The 8,178-nt window shown below is 39.0% G+C and overlaps 1 protein-coding gene and 1 long non-coding RNA gene across 3 annotated transcripts in view; both read right to left on the reverse strand.

The window, feature by feature from the left end:
* Positions 1-8,178, reverse strand: part of TSHZ1 (teashirt zinc finger homeobox 1) — a 56,337-nt gene that overhangs the window by 36,008 nt on the left and 12,151 nt on the right. The window lies entirely within an intron of this gene.
* LOC135981663 (uncharacterized) overlaps positions 1-8,178 on the reverse strand; it is a 28,449-nt gene that overhangs the window by 10,161 nt on the left and 10,110 nt on the right. Inside the window, exon 1 of the long non-coding RNA XR_010598803.1 lies at positions 26-8,178. This exon is cut by the window's right edge and continues 10,110 nt beyond it. This is a non-coding gene — a long non-coding RNA (uncharacterized LOC135981663). The remainder of the gene's footprint in view (positions 1-25) is intronic.

The raw sequence follows: 8,178 nt of genomic DNA on the forward strand, positions 1-8,178 counted from the left end.
AATAAAAAACAATGGTTTTCATGACATTTGCTGCACTCTGTAATATGCCATGATAAATTTGGCTACCTTATGGATGCACAGTTGTGGCTGCTGAAATTAGACACTTTTGTTTTGTGCTTTCTGCACTTCTTGGAGGCCCCTCTGTAAGGTGTGTTCATATTAATATACTCCACTGTCAGAAGAAAGCAGCATACCAGAAGCTACTGTCAGTCACCATAAGGCAAAGAGAATCTGTACGGAATCTCTGCATCACCAAACAGCTTTTAATCAGGAAACAGCAGTCTTATATCATAACTATGGCACTGGGCTATGTGTATTAATAATGGTTACAATATATTTAGTGTAATGACTTGACCTCGGTCAACACTATTGATGCTGTGATTAATATGAATTTGATAAACTGCTTCCTGTTTGAAGACATTTCATATGTTTCTCAATGAGGAGAAAAATACTTTTAATGTGTAAGTAAATATAGTAGACCTCTATAGGGCCTGATTCTTATCTCAATTACGCTGATCTAAATCCAGAAGTCAGTGGAGTTACTCAGGGTTTACACTAGTGTTCCTGAAATCAGAATCTGGACCACAGGCTGACAGAAGTCCTTACATTTATCTGATTAACAGAAAAATACTAGTGATTAAAAATATCTACACGGCAAACCATATTCTTTCAAGAGAATGCTCAGAGAGAAAGGGAAATTCCCCTTATTGTTCCACATAATGGGATTTCTCTGATTGTTATGTACAGAATACATGTGCATTCAAAAACAGATGTTCATAATTGTTTCCATTGTTGTTGGTTTTTTAAAACTCATGAGCATGACTGTTCATACGAAAGCTCTCTGACTGACTTTGGTTTATGACAGTAAAGCGATCCCTGATTTGGTTTAAAGAAGAAAACAGGGAGATAGGTGGTGCATTGAGTTACGGCACTAGTACTTCCCTTCTGGAAATGAAGGCTCAAATGTTAGTCTAGCGATGAGTTCCCAAGTGAAAATGAATTTGGTGAGATCCACCTTATTCCTAGTAAATGTTAGTCCATGTCACTAATGGTCAAAGATATAATGGGCAATTTCTCATAAGAAGCATACACTGGAATAAGAGGAATGCTGCAGGCTGAGATTGAGATGTATTGGCAGAAATGTGTGGGAGAGGCTTGCACAACACCTGTCTGTGCTATATCTGGAACTAATCAGTGTTGTATGTCACCAACTTGCCTAAGCTTTACCATTCACTAAATTCACCTGAACATTCTCAGAAGAATTAAAAGCTAATTAGTTTTAATGAAAAATAAAAATCAAACATGAAAAAGGTCATGTTCTAACATATGAAATATACTGTAATGAATTCAACAAACCATTGCTGACGCTATGTAAGTAAAAGTATCTCAGCCAAACCACTTCTTCATACATTCTCTTTTCAGAGGATTGAGGGTGGCTTTCTGGAACATATACCCTGAAAGTACAGCTACATTTTTACCTGCAAAATCCAGATCTATATTTCCAAACATCACATGAAAGCAACAAACCAAAATAGCAACTGGTCAAGTGTTCATCCTGAAGTTCTTAAACCTAGCTGACCTCCTGTAGGAAAGTCCCTCTGCACAATCAGGCTACAAACCGTAAACTGGACATATGTCAATATGCAGGAATTTTACATTATACATAGTGAACAATCCCAATCAGGCTGTTGGGATTGCCATATTTCTCAGATACTCCACCAGGTAACCAACCAGGCTGGCCATATCTGTAGGACACCTCATGAAGGGAGTGTATACATAGTTTAGACTCCACTTGTCTTTCCAAGCATAAACCAATGTAACAATGCGGCATGCTAGTTATCATGGTATTTATCTGAAGCTTCCAGAATTTCAGATCATGGCACCCTATAAAAGTACTCTTAAGTGGCAGCATGGCTGAGTCATGTCAAACAGTGACATGATTGAGAGCAAAGGCAACACAGACCTGCAAGAGTCTTGACTGCACTTTCTTTAATGTACCATATACATGATATGTTTAAGCTAGGATTACTTATATACATATAACAGTCATACACAATCTTTCTATTTACATCTCTGATGCCTCAGTGAAAGACCCGCTAACGAGGACAAGAAAGCATGCTGGCCCTTTAAATCTGAAATGCTTGTTTCCTTTCTGTAAGAAAAGTAAATCATGCTGTAGTGAGTGGAGCTTTGAAAAAGCATCCATCCATTAAAGTTCATGGATCCTCGTTTCCAGATTGTCCCTCCCCTGGCTGTGTCTCAAGTTACAGCCTTGTACAATCCAAGTCTAAATAATATTCACCATGATAAATGATACCATAACTCCGATATCCACAATCAATCTTTGCTTTAAAGATACATCCATCTTCAATAATGTTGATGGGGATTCTGTAAAATGGGAAACGTGACTGTTTTCCCGACCTCCTAACAGTGGGGGAAGGAAGCTCTGAGTGATGGCTGTCAGCCCACATCTGGCTGCAAAAATAAATTAGCCTTATGTAGACAAATGAAAGGACCAGCCCTGACTAGAAAACAGCCACTCCTGAACAATGGCTAATTTATAGGATTCCTTTCTGGAAAGTTCCTGGCTGAGGCTACAGTCTCCTTAGCTATCTCTTTAAATAATATCTGATGCTGTAAATAACTTCAGTGTGGTAGGAACTATGAAAAGTAAGAAGAGGGATGGGGGGGGACAATAACTTTCTCACAATCTTTGTACATGCTCAACATGTAAAATTCAGCCACTAAAAAAAAAAAAATTTGTCAGCAAAAATATTTTTATACTTTGACAACATGTTCCTCTCTGTTTGACAAAACATTTTTTTCTGCTTTACCTCTTTTTTCATCATCTGGCTATAGGACTGGGGATTGCAGAAATTAAACAATTCAGGGCAAGTGACACCTGGAGGGGTAGGGGGAAGCTGGGTTTTTTTTTTTTCCCCTCCGTAAGTGCAATCAGCTTTTTCTCTTTTTTCCCCCCTTTTTCAAATATTTTCCACAGAGAGAGTATTGAGTCCTAACGAGGTCACTCCCTTTATGCAGGTGTAGTGTGACTCAAACACTAAAATGTAGTGGAGATTTTCTTTTATATAGCACTTTAATTTCAGTACAAGGAAACGTAAAACAGGTGGAACACGGAAGACATCTCACCCTCTCTCACACACATACCACAAATCTCTACCTGTGCACAGTACAGTGGCTACCCTTTTTTCACGACTGAAATACTTTATTACCTTATTCTTTATGTCTTTGACCTTGTCCTACTGTAGGAAAACCTAGGACTTTTAAATTCTTATACCATACAATATATAGGGGGAAATAATAAGTACTTTACAGCAGTCGGGAGAGAAACAGATCAGGGAACATAACTTTGCAGCCCTATCTGTGTTATTTCTGTGCACCATAATGGGCTCTGCATTTGGGTTTCAGAACTCTTCGAGGGAGATTCTGTGGTAGTGGTGATGGTTGGTTGGTGCGGTGGTGAGGGTTAATTCTGTGAAGGTTGAAGGACTTACAGTAATGCTGTGAAGACAGAAACATCACAGGCTTTCCTGGCAAGAGGCTCACAGAGGGTAGGAGGGGACTGCGAAATGAACTCTCTCAGGCTTTGTCGTGTACGTTTCCCAAGGCCCGGCCTGGCCCCTTTGATAAATGACACATGTCATTCTGTCAGAGGCTGACACTGCAGCTGGGAGGGCTGGTGATGTATGACTCCACTGAAAAGGAAATCAACTTTTTGGCACCAAGTAAGACTGTGCCCTATATAAGGATTTTGTTTCTCAAAAAGTGAAAGATAGACTTAGGATTTAAAAAAAAAGTTGAAAAACAGATTGAACGACAGCTTACACTTAACATAAATTAACTTGGTAATGGTGAAATGTGCTAGCCTGTGATAAATAAAAGCTACATTAGTCAATTATTAATCACACTCCAACTTGTAGCCAAAACCCATGACTTAAATCTGAGGCCTGAGCTGCCTTACAAACAGATAAGACAGTGTTTGATAGATGTCTTGCATAGTGTAATCAGGAAGGAATCAAAGGCTTAGTGGTTTAACCAATGGGGGTGTGTGGAAGGTTCTGGAAACTGAGACTGGGTAAAGTGGATAACTGGATTGAAAGCACCCTTTCACTGGGGATACAGTATATCTTTTGACTGCTTTAAAAAAAGAGAGAGAGACAGACAGAGACATATCTGAATTTGGTTTAATCTGTTTTATATACATACACAGGAATGTCTTGAAATGGTATTTTCCTCCCCCACCTCCTACCACCACTACTGTGTTAAATCATTTAAATCTGATCACTATTAAATGGATTCTTACCGAGACATCAAGTGTTTCAAATATGATCATTTTGCACGGATTACAATTTAAGCATTTTATTTAATCGAATGAACTCGCATCGGGCTGCAACACATTCATGCAGATACAAGCTGTACAGAAAAAGCACAAAGCTGCATAAACTAAACGATTCCTATTCAACCAGGCTCTAAAGACAAAATAAAAGATTTCAGCTTAAAAAATAAAAACCACTGAAATACCAACGATGGATAGGGGGCAGGGATGCCATATTAAACAGGCTGCATTAAACATATCTGAAAGGCTGAGCTTCCATGTCACCTGGAAAGGATACAGTCCTAGAGTAGATGCTGCTATTTGTCTGTGCTCTGTATGCAGGACAATATAATGGCCTCTCTTCCAATGCAATTCACCCGCAGGGTGACTTTCATCCCTCGGTGCAGAGGGCCAGCATAAAGTCTATATAGTGCCTAAATCTCACTCCGCATGTTTACTGGGCCTTAAGCTGACCATCTGCACAAAGGGGAATTTCACACAGGTGTGAATTTCACCCTCTTCCCCCCACCCCTCTGTGCAAAGGTCCTCACAATACCATTTAAACACTAAGCTGAAGCGGGGCTTAAGTGGTGCATACAGCCTTGTGTGGACCCTCTGCATAGAGGTAAAATACGCTGATGATGCAGACGAATGCACGGGTGCAACCCTGTGACCACATGCAGTCACTTGAAGGATCGAGCCATAGGATCAGTTTCCTGTTAAAGTCAGCTGGAGTTTTGCCACTGATTTCAAGAAGAGCAGCATCAGGCACTTAGGCTCCAGTTCAGGAAAGCATGTAAGCACGTGCTTTAATGCTTTCCTGAACTGGTGCTTCACAAGGACCACTTCTTATCACAGGCAGTAGTATTATTTAGTCATTTGTTTCTCAATCAGAATTTACATATGCCAAACATATGTAACCCCGGAAATCCATTTTACCAGCTCCACCTCTAGACAATTCAAACACAGGGGACAACTGTGGTAAGATACGGGTGATTGTTGCTTACAACTATGATATTAAAAAGATGCACATGCCTAACTAAAGAACATAACAGGTCACAATATCAACCAATACAGACTGTGGCAGGAAAGATCTCTCCGTGCATGTGTATGATGCAGAGTTAAAATTGTAAGAAGGGAACTCCCCTTCATCTCTTCTTTCGTGCTGTATTATTATTATTATATTATTTGTAATACAATAACACACAGAGGTCATAATGAGGATTGGGATACTATGGTGCTAGGAGCTGTACCAACAAACTGTAAGAGACAAATACTTAATGTTAATTAAAGGAAGCCGAGTTTCCCTGCTTCAAGTGTAGGGTACATAGCCAGTTTGTTTCAGCAAACACAAAGGTGAAGGCAGAAAGGATGTAGCTAATCCTGTCCAAGCACTATGACACTATATACTGTAGCCAGAGCTTAAATAACATACATATGCATACATGCACACCAGTCCAACTTCAGAATTTTATGTGCAAAGCAACACATTTCTATATGTGGTGACATGGAATTGACGGAAGAACCCTGAAGATGTTGATTTCAACTGACTTCAGCCTCTACAAGTAAAATCTCAGATAAACTCAACCAGTTAAGAAAGGACAGCAATTCTCTAAATCACAGAAGCTATCCCTAGCCTCCAATTCAAAGGTGCTACAAAGGTGGTTTAATTAGGGAATTTAAAAAACACCACCATAAATTTCAAAGTAAATGAAATGAGCAGGGCATATGAAACTCAAACTTTAGTGACAACCCCTATAAGCAGCACAGTTATTTTCTCAACGTGTGAAAGTTGGCTATAGGAAAGAGAATGAGGAATAAAGAAAAATTGTGCATTTTAAAACACGCACAGACACAGACACAGAGGCTGGTGTTTTAAACTTTTGCCTTCCTTTTGCTGAAATATAATTTTTTTAAGTCCATAAAAAATTTCAGATAGTGTGCAGAATGTTTATATATTACCAAGGTCTCCCTTTAAAAGGTTTATACTTTTACTTTATGACCTGTCCTTGATTTGACACTTCCGCTCATCAGAAAGGGATTTATAAAATAATCCTGAAGGTGAGGAACAGACATCTGTCAGGGACTGGCTGGGTTTCACTTTGCGAAATTTAAGAAGGGAGAGAAATCCTGTTAAGCTCTTTTTAGTCACCAATAGACATCAAAGGTAATAATTAAAGAAGACAGACGTCATAAAAATAAATTTATGTAGTTCTTTATAATGCACAAGCACTCTAGTGTGTAAAATATCTATTAGGCGAAAAGAAAATACAACATTCCAAATGAGCAAAATCTGTTTTGTTTTCGTTTTTTTGCCTACTTGAAACATATTTTTTTTAAAACACAAGTTTAAACTAAAGTCTTTCAAAACCTTTGCCATCTGTGGGTACATGAACTACAGATGACCCCGAATGATTTGCACTCTGCTCAGAATCCCTTAGAAAGCACGGGAAAAAGTATCATTAAGAATGACTGATGACTGCCAGTCATGGTTGACCTCACCCAAGCTTTGGTCTCTGCCTCAGTAATAAGCTGTCCTTTATTAGCACCAACACTCCATAAAAGGGGTGTGTTTAGTCACAGGATAGTGGCCTTCTAATGCTCATTGCTTCTCCTGGAAAGATTGATTAGTGCTCATTTTTACTGCCTTCACAGTATATACAGTGACAGTACTGCAGCATGTCAGGGCTTGCAATATTGATGATCAGTACGACTACAAACTAGAGGTTTGGAAAAGGCAGAAAGGGTGGGAAGTTCACTTTTCTTTTTAGTTGAAAAAACAAAAAGAAGACAACAGAACACATGTGTGACTGATATTCTGGCCTAATTAAGCAAATTTTAGGGAAGGAAGGAACATCATCTCCCTGAATAAAGACCATTTAAAATGTGAAACTTAAGGGGGAGATTTTTATTTATTTTTTTGCCTTAAGAACTCATGAACTTATTTGTTTCAGTTATTTGGACATCAAGACGTAAAGGTTACCAAATAGCTGGTGCTCATTTTTACTTCTCATAAACTGATATTTCTGAATGGCTTTTAAGAAAGAAAAGTCTTTTGTAAACACTGAGTGTGGATGCCCTTGGTTTTCAAGTTATTGCAATACCCCTTTCAGCAGGTGCCACTTCGGGAGGGCAGGGGGGAAAAAAAGGGAAAGCGAAGGAAATGTGTCACTTGTATTTCTTCTCCCGCCCAAATTCCCTCCTACCCTTCTCATAGGACCTGATTCCATCCCCACTGAGGTCAAAGGGTTCTTTGCAAATCACTCCAGTGAAAGCAGGATCAGAAGCAAAAGATGGCAAAGAAGGGGAATACTGGTTGGCAGAGTCATACAAACTATTATGCAAATTTATATAGAAGTCCAATGTTAACAGAATATTTAAAACAGAGCAAGGCCCAGCTCTGTCCCGTACACAGCATCAATTGTGTGGAGTAGCAAGAGCAGGTAAGGATTAGTGAGTTTCTCTACACTAAGAAATTCTGATTACACAAATTACTTTGTAGAACCATGCCTTGACTTGATTTTTTTTTTAAAGTGAAAACAGCCTCAAAGTGTGATACTTTCATCAGGGGCTTTATCAAACTAATGGCCAGCTCAAAGTTATATTCCGATGGTTTAATACAGAACAACTTGCCCGTATGGCTGTTTCTGGGAACCAGTCACTTCACATGTTACAGCGAGATGCAGCTGAAAAAAAGGCATGTTTTATTGTTAGTTTTATATAAATGGGAACTGAAGCACAGCAGCCTCAGACCAAAGAGTATTACAGCAAGAGTTTACTGCATTAATAATAGGATGCCCTACTGCTGTGACACATTCTGTACTTTGAAATAAATATTAGTC

This window comes from Chrysemys picta, chromosome 2 (genome assembly GCF_011386835.1).
Source record: "Chrysemys picta bellii isolate R12L10 chromosome 2, ASM1138683v2, whole genome shotgun sequence".
NCBI classification, from domain to species: Eukaryota; Metazoa; Chordata; order Testudines; family Emydidae; genus Chrysemys; species Chrysemys picta.